The sequence below is a fragment of the Hippopotamus amphibius genome, chromosome 6 (genome assembly GCF_030028045.1).
Source record: "Hippopotamus amphibius kiboko isolate mHipAmp2 chromosome 6, mHipAmp2.hap2, whole genome shotgun sequence".
Lineage (NCBI taxonomy): Eukaryota > Metazoa > Chordata > Mammalia > Artiodactyla > Hippopotamidae > Hippopotamus > Hippopotamus amphibius.
In genome coordinates, this window is record NC_080191.1 from 12,156,277 (window position 1) to 12,171,209 (window position 14,933).

Genomic DNA, 14,933 nt, shown 5'->3' on the forward strand with positions numbered 1-14,933 from the left:
TCAAGAGAAAGGTCTGGGCTAGAGAGAAAGATTTGGGAGTATTTCACAGAGAGATGATATTTAAAGCCATGAGACTAGATGAGATGGTCAAGGGAGTGAATATAGATTCAGAAGAAAAAATGGTCTGAGGCCCTTTCCTTGGGACACTCCATTGTTAAGATGACAGGGAGGTAGGGAAGAGTCAGCAAAGGACGCGGGAAGGAGCAGCTCGTGAGGTAGGAAGAAAACCAGGAGTGTGCGGTCCTGGAAGCCAAGGGGAGGTAGTGTTTCAAGGAGATGGGAGCAAGGAACTGCCTCAAATGTGGCCGACAGTCAGGTGATAGGAAGTCTGAGACTAAACCACTGGGTTGAGCAGCACGGAGGTCACTGGTGAACTTGACAGGAGAGGTTTTAGTGGAGTGATTGGGAACAAAAACTTGGCTGAAGTAGGTTGAGGGGAAATGCTGGGCAAGAAAAGAACAAGTATGTTTATCAAGTTTTGATGTGAAGGGAAATAGAAATGGATGGTAGCCTGAGCAGGAAGTGGGGTCAAGAGAGAGAGGATGTTTTTGTTGTTGTTTTTTTAGATAAGAAAAATAACAGCATATTTATATGCTGATGGGAATGATGCAGAAGAGAAGGGTGAATTGCTGGAGTGATGACTTTGAGCAGATGAGTCAAGGTCAATTAAGCATAGACAATGAATCATTACTTAAGGAGAGAAGGCAGAGTATATGGGAGTGTAGTTGCTAGCAAATGAGAGAGATGATGGGAGCTTGTGAAAGTTCTCTCATAATTACTTCTATTTTCTGAGTAGCCTAGGAAGCAAAGTCAGCAAGGAGGATGGGGAAGAAGCAGTGGGGTTATGTAAAGTACATTATTTTGTATGTTAGCATCTGTCGCAAGTGGGACAATGTGACAAGGTGTGAATCATTAGTCTGGATGAGCTACTGAGCTATTCAAGCTCAGCGTGAACTAAACGAATAGGCAGAAGGTTCTTCTGTCTCCCAGCCACACATGACCATCACGGGCAGCGCTTACGAGCAGACCTAGTGGCAGCTGCCTGCCTGGTGCCACGGGAGGCCTGCAGGAAGCACACACGGGCTTGTCAGTGGGCTTCACACTGGCTCTGGGAGAAATTCATTTCTTTGCATCTGTAAGACTTCGGGCTATTAAATATTAAAATACAGACTACCCCAAGCAGCAGTCACACCTTAAGTTACTACCAGCTAACAGTACAACAGGGGTTAATTATGAGATAGCTTTCTAACCATGAAAGTCAACTGAGAACAAAGACAGAAATGGGCTCAATTCATGTGGCAGAGGGAGAAGAAGAATGTATATACAAGTTTTCCAGAAATCAAACCATTTTTAGGTACAGGATGAGGAGGAAGGGGGACAAACATAACAGGATACAGAGAAGCTAAGAGATGCTGTGAAACCCCTCCATCTTCGCACTTTTGTATAGGCCTGGCACTGTCCCTCAGTACTAACAGATTGGCTATTACCCAACACCCTGGTTGCATCGAGGTTTTCTCGCTGAAAAAAATAAAAATTAAAAACCCTATAGTGACCTCTACGTATCTACTCTGTACGTTTGCTTTGAAATGTCTAGCAAACCACACTTTACTATCTAAAAATATTCTCATCAACCCAGATGGAAAGAAGAAAGCAGTTGATATCCTGGAAGAGTACCCCAGAATTATAATATCACAGTGCATTTAAATTTAATCTCTCTTAAAAATTAATTTAATCTTAGTCTAATTGTTTCCAGCCCTAAATTCCTTTGATTCATTTATCATTGGTAACAGAACAATAGAGGAACCAGCTGTTTTCTTGTGTTAAAAATGCTCTGTGGCTTTGTATACAAAATCTGTATATGCAAACATAAATGGAGCACCTTGTCCACAAAGTATTAAGAATTTCAAGACCGAGACAACAGAACATTTATACCAAGTGTGGAGTTCCCATAAGCCTGGGGCTCTCTGTGACTGTACAGGTCGCAGGCCCACAAAGCTGGCGCTGGCCAAGAGTGGTCCCTATGACTTGAAGGAATTGGGGTGATTACTTTGTGGTTTTTCTGTCCTAAATTTCATGGTCAGGAAGGGCTGAGAAGTAGCCTGAGGGGGAAAGGGAGGGGCTTTGGGCTTAAGAGAACACAGAAACACTCCCACCCCAGTCACCACGGCCAGTTCCCAGAGGCTGCAGGCCCCTCTTACACAGCCTTTATTTCACCGGGATGTTTGGAAGCTTTCCATCCCCCTGGGGCAGGATGTGGAGGGGAGCTAGCCCTTCCAATCTGATCTGACCTTTATGCAAATATAAGAAAGGACCGGTTGTGATTCACCCTGGACTCTGCACCCTTAGGAACTCACGGTGCTGTACAGAATAGCACAATGCTCGCAGCATTTACAGGTCGAAGAATTTTCTCTTTCCTTCAACAGAGGAGCAGAAGGAAATTCAATTGCTCTCTGCTCATCTGAATAAGCTCTGGATGCCATACTGTTGCAGTGCACAGAACCAGAAGGACAGAATTGATTAGACAGAGCAGTTACAAAGTGAAATCCCTCAACTAAGCTGCAAGAGACATAAGAAAAACAGACAGTACTAGGCAGACAGTATATATTAGTATAAGAGCAATATATTATACAACACTATGTACTTGAGTCCTCAGGTTTGACCAAGGGCATAAATATATATGTGGCTTTGGATTGCACTTTCAAACTAGCTTCCATGTTCCATGATGTTGCATATGGTTATAGAAGAAATTAATAATCCGAAATGGTGTTCCCAAATTAATATTATGTTTTAGTAAAAGACTAAAAGACCATTTTTATACAAATTTGAGAAATCAATGGGCCTAATTCCATTACTTTTCTCCATGCTACTAAAAGTTAACACATACATATATCAATAAAAAATATCAATCTCAATATCATATGGATGTATTATAATATAGGTTTAATTTGATATAACTGTATTATTTCAAGATCAAAAATATAACGGTAATGAAAAGATGTGGAAAGAATGAAATATCAGTTACTTTAGCTCTTAGTCATCTCGCTGTATTTCCATCATTTTAAGGATGGATTGTACATTTGCATACAATACCAGCATGGCTTCAACATAATGAAGTTTTACTATTATGCTAAATTTGACTAGTTCTAAAACCTGCTAGCTATTAAAGATTGACGGGGACCTTTTTTCCCCCTTAGAATAGATAATTTGTGTCTTGAACTATAATTTTTCCCTTTACTCCCTTTCAATTCAAGCTTTGGTGATCTTAATAAATGTAATTTAATTTTACTTATAGCATTCCAAAAATATTTGTTTCTACATAATTTTATAGTAGGATTTTTAGCTTCACTTGATTTAACACCCGATGTTTTGAGTCATCTAACTTGAGATTACCACTCTTACTCAATATAAGCTTATCTCCCAAATTATATAATTACAAAACAATATCTTACATCTATTTAATACTTTACAGTTTACAAAGCATGTGTCTACACACAATTTCATTTGCTTGTTCCTTGGAAGAATTCCATTTTATGGATAAAGATTAGAGAGGTTGTAATCAAACATAAGCTTTTGCATAGCAAAGGAAACCATAAACAAAACGAAAAGACAACCTACAGGATGGCAGAAAATATTTTCAAATGATGCGACCAACAAGGGCTTAATTTCCAAAATATACAAACAGCTCATAGGAACTCAGTAACAACAACAACAAAAAACCCAATAAAAAAATGGGCAGAAATAGACATTTCTCCAAAGAAGACATACAGATGGCCAATAAGCATATGAAAAGATACTCAACATTGCTAATTATTAGAGAAATGCAAATCAAAACTACAATGAGGTATGACCTCACACTGATCAGAATGGCCATCATCAAAAAGTCTACAAATAATAAATGCTGGAGAGGGTGTGGAGAAAAGGGAACCCTCCTAACTGTTGGTGGGAATGTAAATTGGTACAGTCACTACAGAGAACAGTATTGAGGTTGCTTAAAAAACTAAAAGCAGAGCTACCATATGACCCAGTAATCCCACTCTTGGGCATATATCTGGAGAAAAATCTAATTTGAAAAGATACATGCACCTCAATGTTCATAGCAGCACTATTCACAATAGCCAAGACATGGAAGCAACCTAAAGGTCCATCAACAGATGAATGGATAAAGAAAATGTGGTATATACATATATACAATGGAATATTACGCAGCCATATAAAGAATGATATAATGCCATGTGCAGCAACATGGATGGACCCAGAGGTCATCATACTAAGTGAAGTAAGTCAGAAAGAAAGACAAATACCGTATGATATCACTTATATGTAGAATCTAACATATAATACCAATGAACTTATTTATGAAACAGAAGCAGACTTACAGACATAGAAAAGAAACTTATGGCTACCAAAGGAGAAGGGGGGTAGGGGAGGGATAAATTAGAAGCTTGAGATTAGCAGATACAAACTACTGTATGTTAAATAAATACACAAAAAGGTCCTACAGTCCAGCATAGGGAACTCTATTCAATATCTTATAATAAACCATAATGGAAAAGAATTTTAAAAGTAGGCTAAAAAAAGACTAGAGAGGCTGAATCACAGTGAATAATGACTCAACTCAAGCTGGTTCCTCCAATCAGTGTGCTTGTGTTTCTCATGCTACACTGACCATGGTTCTATGCAGTGACTTGAAGAGAAGTAAACTGCTCCCAACTTGAATTGAAAGAAAACTCAAAGCCAAAATGCTGGTCACACATCTGCTGAATTTTTTAGTGATAGTATGGGGAACAGCATCCAAACACGAAGCTTTGTTCTTCCAAATCATCAGCAACTACCTTGAGCTCAAATGTGATTTACAAGTGAAATGTGCAATTCAGTGTAACTATTAAAATGACTATAAGTTTATACAGTAAGAAAGCATGGCCACGCTTCCCTGATGCAGTTTAAATAAGTTCTTTAAATTCTGGATCTGTCCAATTTCATTTCAGATATTTTCATGTCTCCAGAAATTTTACTGAGAAGGTTTTCTTATCTCAGGCCACCTCCCCAACTTATATTCTAGGTAAACTAATTCACCACTTCTTCTAGTGCTCTTTCTCTCTCTTTTCTAAGATGGGATAAAATTTTATGTACAATGAAACTCTGTAAACTGAAGCTTTTTCGAATAGTAGCTGGTAAAGTCTCCAAGATAGAGAAAATATTTTTTGATGTGAGGTAAGTGGGGGTTTCTGAAGAATAGGGAATATATCTGAAGTGGGATATAACTTGGTTCATCCAAAATAAAAGTTTGGCCAATGCACAAGCACAATGTCTATTTTTCTGAGAAAAGGAAATCTGTTTTTTAACTCCCCTACTAGTCTACATCTTGCTTACCATTTGGGAACCAGTGCCTGGCATATGACAGCTGCTTTTTAAATATTTGTTGAGTAGAAGGGAAGTAATTACATCTGTTCTTGAATCCATATCTGAATTTCAACACTGAATCCCCCTCCCAATGCCATCGGCAGTTTATCATAAAATAAAATTTAAGACGTGTAATAACGTCATTTTTATTCTGCATGTCATTTTTTTTCTGCATGATACAGAACTGTTTTTATTTCTTTAAATGACCTTCAGAGCCACATTTTTCTTCCCGATATTGTTGAAGCGAGTTAAACAACACTTGTTCAGAATGCAGTTATTAGTTTTCAGGTTCCAAGATCATTCTTTGGGCTGAAAACCTGCAAGCTGACTTAGCTTAGACTTTTGTGCTGGTAACACACAACAGATTACTGTGTTCCCTGTAAGTAATTCCATTTTAAATGATAAATTAGGGACTTCCCTGGTGGCCCAGTGTGTAAGACTCCATGCTCCCAATGCAGGGGACTGGGGTTTGATCCCTGGTCAGGGAACTAGATCCCACATGCATGCCACAACTAGGAAGTCCACATGCTGCAACTAAAAAGATCCCACAAGCCACAATGAAGATCCCGCGTGCCACAACTAAGACCCGGTGCAGACAAAATAAATAAAAATTGAAAAAAAAAATTTTAACCCTTAAAAATAAAATAAAATGATAAATTGAATAACTGGTCTTCGTGTTTCATTTTTCTCAAAAATTTATAGTTTGGGAGCTCCTGTGACCTCACCTAAAGCCATACTTTTATTATAATTATATTTTTCTGTGAAAAAAAAATCACCCCTGGTCTAAGTGCTTCATATACAGCAAGTACTCATGAATTTTTTTGAAAATAAAATGAAAAAAATGTATAGCAGGTGTAAATTGAGGAGACACTGATCAGACACGTGCAAAACACACCTTTCCTTTGACCTGTCAATTGATCTCATCCTCACGCTCTTCCCAGGGATGACAGAACACACTTGAGCCTACCACTGAAAAGTGATTTCTTCCCGTTTTAAACAGTCATTTAAAATGAACCCATTAGTCTTTCTGTGTTTCTCGCCTTGCTCCGGGAGGTGCAGGGGCAAACTTACAAGGTCTCACAGCAGAGCAGGAGAGGTGTTTTGGCCTCGCTCTGTCCCGTGAGTCCTCCCTGGATTGACTGCAATGTTGCTTGGCCACTTTGTCTCTGGGCATCTGGGATGTGGCCCCCAGTGTCCTGCAGCTGCCTTTGACATTGAGGTCTCTGCACTCCTCCCCCACTGCTGCTTCCTGACTCCAGGCACTTGCCACCATTCAGACCATTCAGTGTTTCTAAATGAATGAACGAGCATCTCAGGGTTAACATCACCTCTTCTCTCTCCTTCCAAACCTATCTTTTCCACCTTGTTCCTGTTCCATCATAAATCACCTAGATGGTAAGTGGGGGGAGAGGAAGGTGGTGGGGGGGAGTATGAGGGTGAACAGAGGAAAGGGGGGTCACTATTAGAGTGGAGAGGTCACCATAATCCTAATAAAGTGATTTTTAATCTAGTAAAAGATTAAGTGTCATTTTCTTGTTATTTATTCCTTCTATTAGAAAGATAATATGGGGACTTCCCTGGTGGCACAGTGGTTAAGAATCTGCCCTGCCAATGCAGGGGGCACAGGTTCAATCCCTGGTCTGGGAAGATCCCACATGCCTCGGAGCAACTAAGCCCATGCGCCACAACTACTGAGCCTGTGATCTAGAGCCCGTGAGCCACAACTACTGAAGCCTGTGTGCCTAGAGCCCATGCTCCGCAACAACAGAAGCCACTGCAGTGAGAAGCTGGAGCACTGCAAAGAAGAGTAGCCCTGGCTTGCCACAACTAGAGAAAGCCTGCGTGCAGCAACAAAGAACAAACACAGCCCAAAAAAATAAATAAAATTTAAAAAAAGAAAGATAACACGACCATCATAAACAAGTTGGAATAAAAAAAGAAAAAAAAAACAGTAATTTCCCTATTTTAACCCAATTTCTATTAATATGTTGGTGATATATATTTCTTCTGTTATATCCACCATTCAGAATAATTTAAGTTGTAAAACACCATTTTAAAAATATTTAGTATTTCTTCTATCAGAGGATAATACTTAAAAGCAATCGCAAGTATTCCATCAACTAATATTTACTGAGTCCCAAATATATGTGAATTGCGTGTTAGGTACCATGGAGACACGAAAGTTAAATCAGACACACTTCCTACCCACCAGAAACTTATCACCTAGAAGGAGAAGTCAGGCTTGTACATAAATATGTAAAAGGTAGCAAGTAATAAAAGCCATAATAGAGACAAACTGCTCTGGGAAATCCACTTCAGTAATATCACTTTAAAACAGGTGAAAAATCACATGCCAACATGTGAAGCCATCATTGATGTAAGTAATATAACGCCAAGGCATTTTAACGGTTTCAGCATACAGCATCTTAGAATGGTCACTAATGGTAATATTTTCTACTAGGTTTTTTCCTACTCAACATCAATTTTCTAGGTATTAGAAATTTTATTTACTCATTAAACAGTCATATGACATCATCTGCAAGATTTCCTGACTCATGTTGGAAAGCTCTGTTGCTTTTAGGTGCCATTTTCTGAGCTTATATACATTATACTTGTCTTTGGATAATTTAAAGTGGTGTAGTTGATGTAGAAAGTATTAAGAAATCCCTAAGCTGTAGTACACAGTAACACCGCATAAGAATAGTTTTGTATGTGGCATATAAACCAAAATGGTGTTTTGTCAGAAAATGTGCTAACCAAGGTACTTCTATTCCTCCCATGTGCAAAAGAGACTCAATGACTGTAACATTTGTATCTTTTCAAATCATGACTTTTCCTCCTATGAAAGTGTGTGAGGGTCTCTGTAGTTTTCAAACCAAACAGCACTGTCATGATTTTATGTGGTCCTAAATTTTACCAAATATGTTTGATCTTAGACTAAAGAAATATTTCATCTTGTTTACCATTTTTTTATGTCAAATGATAAAGCTGCTCATATGTGGCTCATAAATATTTTATTAGGTTTTATATATGCATCAAGCTAGCGAGGTGTCTTATTTTCATGAATTTATTACAACAATTTAAGTAGTCGTAATAATAAAAATTTGCATTTAAATAATTCTTTTCTCCTGGGAACTCTGAGTGCTTTCGCACATCGATTAATGCCAGATGGCAGCACCATTATTCCCAACTTTATTTTATTATTCCATCTTTATAATGCGTTGCTTTGGGTTTTTGTTTCTAGCCAATGTCAATTACTGGGCTGGCTATTATCCGGCCTCCAAAACCAGCCTTTTTTGAGGATTAATTACGTAGCAGAACGATACTTCCCAGTAGAAAGTCTATGATTGAAAGTTTTGCTTTCATGAGATAACAGATTAAAAAGTCATTCCCTGGCTTCACTTTCCATAAAAATCTTATCTATACATTCAAATTATGTATTATTAAGAACTGCCAAAAGTTATTTTTCTATCATTAACAACTTTTCCTTTCTAATCACAAAATCAATTATTCATATAAAGGAGTGACTTATACACACACACACAAAAACAGTACCTTTAAAAGTGTCCTCCTCAGGGTTGCAGCATTTCTCTTCTCTAGAAGTGGAGGTGCTTAACATGGGATGCATAGGCAAGCTTCAAGGGTCTGTGAATTTCTAGAAATTCCCAAAAGGGAAAGAACAAAACACAAGAGAAGTCTTTACAGTGGTTGGTGCCAAACTTTTCAAGCTGCTCTTCTGCGGGCATCTGCCTGGGCCTCGGATCCATTTTTGTTTTAAGGGTCCAACCTGGGCCCGGCCTTGAGGCTTCTTTGGGAATTGACTGTGAATTCGAGCTACTTCTCTGATCCTCTTTTCATACTTTTTTGAAAAATCATGATTCTGTTATACTCAGATATTTACAATAAATTCCTTCTTCTGGATTGCTTTCTGAAAGATTAGGAAATCCTATTAAATGCTTCCTAGATGGCCTTTGTTATTTTAATATTTAAAACCATTCACAAATGCAGTTCTCTTTCAGAAGCAAAGTTATGTAAGGAAGAATAAACAGAGGGAGTTTCAGGGTTCTAGTTTCTGACTATAGTCACTGTGTGTACATTTCTGTCAATTCCCAGACAGTGAATTACTGTAACTTAGTTCTGTCAAGTGCCCAGTTTCTAGAACCTATACTATTGCATATTTTATGAATTTGCTTTTGAAACCAATATCTCATTTCTGGCTACTCCAGGGAAATCCCAAACCACTAGATATTTTAGCATGAGCCAAAGTCTTGCAATCTATAAGTTTTGTTTGAAATCTTTGTCCTGCGTATGCTATGTTCCAGCTATTTAAAACAGGCAAATACATAGAAGATTAAACTATATCTTTACTTTATGTGTTCATAGAATATTTCAACTATTTCATCAGACCTAGGTAATTTTAATGATGGGAATTCTAACAATTTGTATTGATTGTGTACCACATGCAGAGCACTATAAGGAGGGTTAAAAGGTGCACAATTAAGCCACCAAAAGCTAGAGACCAGACATTTTTTAAAACATAGTTTCTAAGGGTCAAAACAGTCCTGTCAGTTAAGAATTATTTTCACAGTTTTACAGACAAGCACTTGAGGCACAGAAAAGTTTAATCCATGATTTGAATTAAATTTACATTTAATAAACTGGTGAAATCCTATTGTAGTAAATGTAAAACCAAGGTTCAAATCCAGCTGATAATTCCACTCTTTTGACTACCTTTATAATTCACTGTCTCCTTAAAGTACTGGGTCACTTTTTTTGTTAGGTTTTGTTTCTTTTAAGGGTTGAACCCTTTGGGCAAAAGCTCATTGTTCAATGACTCAAATATTATCCAACTTCTTAGGGAGCTCCTCTCTGAATTTAGTATTAGAAATATTTAGACATTGTTTTAACCATTTTTTAGACCGTGGGCCTTTAGGATGCAACAATAATATGAACGATTATACCCCTTTGCTTTGTTATTTCCTGTTTTTTATTTAGCCAAGATATGAAACACCTGTTCAATGTATAATTGCTTCTTTTGAACAAATTAACTGAGTCAGTCTAAAAAGCAAAAAACACATCTATTAGAAAGACTAAAATAAAAAAAAAAAAAACTGATTATACCAAATGCTAGCAAGAATGTAGAGCAACATGAATTCTCATTCATTGCTGGTGTGGATGGAAAACGGTACAGCCACTTTGGAAGATGGTTCAGCAGTTTCTTACAAAGCTAACACAATCTTACCATACAGTCTAGCAATTGCACTCCTTGGTATTTATCCAAGTGAGTTGAAGACACGTCCACACAAAAACCTGCCCACAAATGTTTACAGCAGCTTTACTCATAAGTGTCAAAAACTAGAAGAAATCAAGATTTTCGTAAAATGGTGAATGGATAAACTGTGGTACATTCACATGATGGAATATTATTTAGTGATCAAAAAGGGAGCTTTTTGATCACTAAATAATAGACACAAAAAGACACGGAGAAACCTTAATTGCAAATTGCTTAGTGAAAGAAGTCAGTCTTAAAGGTCAATATTCTACATGATGCCAACTATATGACATTCTGGAAAAGGCAAAACTATAGAGAAAGTAAAAAAAAAAAAAATCAGTGGTTGCTAGAGGTTAGGGAGGTGAGGAAAGAGAGGGATGAACAGGAGCATGGAGGATTTTTAGGGCAGTGAAACTATTAGCTATGATACTGTAATGGTGGGTACGTGGGGGAGGGAGGGAAGGAGAGAGGGATGGAGGGAGGATGGAGGAAGGAAAGAAACTGTTTCCTCTACTCACAACACGTCAGATACCAAATGTGTGCGGGGTTTTCCCACATCAACCAATCTCCAATTCCCCAGACACCAAATGGGTGTCCCACAATTCTGATACTAACTGCCCAGAGTTAGTGTAGAGCCCACAGGTTAAAGTCTCTGTGACACAAGACTGCCCCCAACTTCAGATGCCAATCATAAGTAATGGGCCCCCAGTTCAACTTTCTCTCCAGCCTGCCTATAAATCAGGGTTCCCACAGCTTTGTCCTCCAGTCTGATAATCTGCTATAACAACTCACAGAACTCAGGGACACACGTTTACAAGTGTATTATAAAGGTTATAATAAAGGATACATATGAACAGCCAGATGAAGAGGTACACAGGGCAAGATCCAGAAGGTTCCTAGATGCAGGAGCTTCTGTCCCTGTGGAGTTAGCGTGTGCCATCCTCTGAGTACGTGGATGTATTCACCAAGCTGGAAGCTCTCCAAACCTCTCAGTTTAGGGATTTGGGGGAGGCTTCATCACGTCGGCATGGTCAATTATTAACTCAATCTCCAGCCCCCTTCCCCTCCCCAGAGGATGGAGGGTTGGGGGTGGGTGAAGGTTCCAAGCTTCTAGTCATGGCTTGGTCTTTCTGGTGACCAGGCCCCATCCTGAAGCTATCCAGGAGCCCACACAGAGTCATCTCCTTAGAACGAAACACACTCCTATCACCCATGAGTTTCCAAGGGACTTAGAAAGCTCTGTGTAAGATTCTCTTATCACCCCCATCACTCAGAAAATTATGAAGGTTTTAGGAGGCCTGTGTCAGGAATTGGGGGTCAAAGACTAAATATTAGAACAAAAGATGCTCCCAGCACCCCAGTCACTCAGGAAATTGCTACCAGGGTTTTAGGAACTCTGGGTCAGGAACTGGAAGAAGAGATCAAAAATATATTTATTATGTCACAGGTAGATACATGACAAATACATTTACCAGAACCCATAGGACTGTACAACACAAAGATGAATTCTCATGTAGACTCTTGTTAATAATAATGTAACAATATGGTTCTTCAATTGTGACAAATGTATCACACTGATGCCAGAGACCTTAAAAACTGGGGAAACTGTGAGCAGGGGAGAAAAAGGGTATATAAGAGCTTTCTATACTATCTGCTCAATCATCTACGAACCTAAAACTGCTCTAACAAAACCAAGTCTATTAATTTTTTTTAAAAAAGGAAAAGAAATTTAAAAACAGTCAATGAGGTTGGTTGTCAAACTGGTCAATAAAAGTTAACGTAACATTTAACAAGATGAGCTTAGGTACAGGAACAATCTAATCAAGTCACTGTGTAAGAGTTGATCAGAACCCTCTGCCATGAGACCACACCAGAAGCAATTATGGCCTCAGAGTAACACTTGAAAGAAAGCCTACAATGATATAAAGCATGGGCAGATAGAGATAAGGAAGGTAAGGCGACATACTTTTAAAACTAGTGACTCCCTCAGGTCTTGTTTTATTTTCACAAATTGGTTCTATCTGAACTCTGAAATCTCATCAACGTTTTGTCCAAATGATAAAAGTAGACTAGGATTCCCATAGAGAAATAAAGGTAGAAATAATTGTTTGTGTCAATCTAAGCTGTACTAGCTGGAGCTTTTGCAGAGGAGACAGGCTGCCCTATATTTTGTTATTTATGCCTCATGTCCTTTTCATTCTATACTTCTATGCAAGTTACTTCCTTGCATCATATTTGTTTTCAAATAGCACTCAGAGTCTTTCAGCCTGGTCTTTCCATGACCAGCAGGAGGAGACCAGGGAGCCTAGGGCAATTCCAAACCCAAGTTTCTGTGTCTAGAATTCTTATTTTGAATTTTATAGAGCTGATATTCATATATCAATGATAAGAAATTTAAACATAAAATTACGCTTTCCATCCTTAAATGGGTTACAGTGAGGGAGGTGGGTTTAGTTCAGTCTCCTCTTTCTGTGGAACACAAACTGCGAGCAAACAGACTCCATCCAAGGCCAGAACTCAAGTCTTATGATATCGAATCTAGTACTCTTTTCATAAAAGAGCACAATCTTGATATTATCTAAACACCTTACAGGCACCTTATCCTGTTAGGTAAGGAGTGAGTATGTCCAGTAACAACTGACTCCATAAGCACACCTCTGGAGTCTGGTATTCCAGTCTGCTAAAGCCAGAACCTCGACTCTACTATTTTAGTAAGTATGTGTTTAAATTTTACAAAAGTAACATACTGTAGAAAATTGAGCAGAAGAAGCAGCAGGAGGAGGGGCAGAAGTTGGAAGATGAAGAGGGAGAGAGGAGGGAAGGGAGAAGGGGAAAGAGGGAGAGAGAGAGGAAGGGGAAGAAGGAGGGAAAAAAGAGAAACCATTTACAACTTCAGCACTTTGAAGTAAGGAACGTAAGCATTTTAGTGCCTGACAGCACAGATTCGTAATGTTCTCCACATTCTCATAAACTGCCTTTTTCTATTTAACATCTTTTTATGGGAGGCAGTGTGGGCAGTGATAGAAGGTGGCAGAAACTGTATAGGTAGTGGACAGGAGCATAAGCTCCAGAACCAGACTGCCTGGTTCACATCCTGGCTCAGCTCCTCAGCCGTGGGACCCTGAGTGGGCCACTGTTACCTCAGTTTCCTGTTTATATAATGGATATAGTAATAATAACTACTTCTATCATGAGGTTTCAGTGGCTTAATATATCTAACCACCTATAACAGTGCCTGCACAAAGTACACTCTATATCAAAGGGCAGTAAATTTTTTCAGTAAAGAACCAGATAGTAAATATTTTAGGCTCTACAGGGTCACGCAGTTTCTATCACAACTCCTCAATGTGCCTTTGTAGCACAAAAGCAGCCACAAATGACTGAGCGAGGCTGGGTTCCAATTAAATTTTATGGACACTGAATTTGAATTTCACGTAATTTTCATGTCTTGAAATACTACTCTTCTGATGATTTCAACCATTGAAAAAAAAATGTAAAAATCTCTTTAGCTCCAGAGCTGTGCAAAAATCAGTAGTAGGCTGGGCCTCTGGGCCAGAGTTTGCTGACCTCTGTTCTATATAATTAGCAGACATTATTATGTCTCTAATATCTTTCTATAAATTATTTTTAATGGCTGCTTAGAACAAGATTATTTGGATGTGCTATCATTTACTTAGTCCCCTATGATTACAAATGAGGTTATTTCTAGTGTTCATTACTAGAAGCCATTCTCCAATAAATATCCATGCAAAATCTTTGTGCACATTTACTGTTAAACCTACATCCTAACATGTATGTAGCGGTAGCTACCAAAATGGCTGGCAGAGCCTCTAAAAAGAAACAGACGCTGAAGAAGTGGCCTTGAAAATTAATCTTGGATAGATATAGCAAATTTCCAACATGTTAGAGAAGGAGTGCTCTAAGTAGAATATATATTCATACACATAAAACTTACTTTGTACCACATACCATTCTAAGCCTTTTATGTATATTAAATCATTTAGTCTACAAAACAGTCCTGTGAGAAACTGGTGCCATCACCATCACCATCACCCCCAAGGTACAAAAGAGGAAACTGAGGCTCAGAAAAGCTAAGTAACTTCCCCAAGGTCACACAAGCTGGCTGGTGGCAGAGACAGGATTCAAACCTGGTCTGTGCAGCACTGTGGCCCATTTTCTTGAAGAAGATGCTGCACTGCTTCTCCATGGAGAGACCTGGCGAGTGTGCACACCCAGGTACTCACTGTATAATGTACCTGTG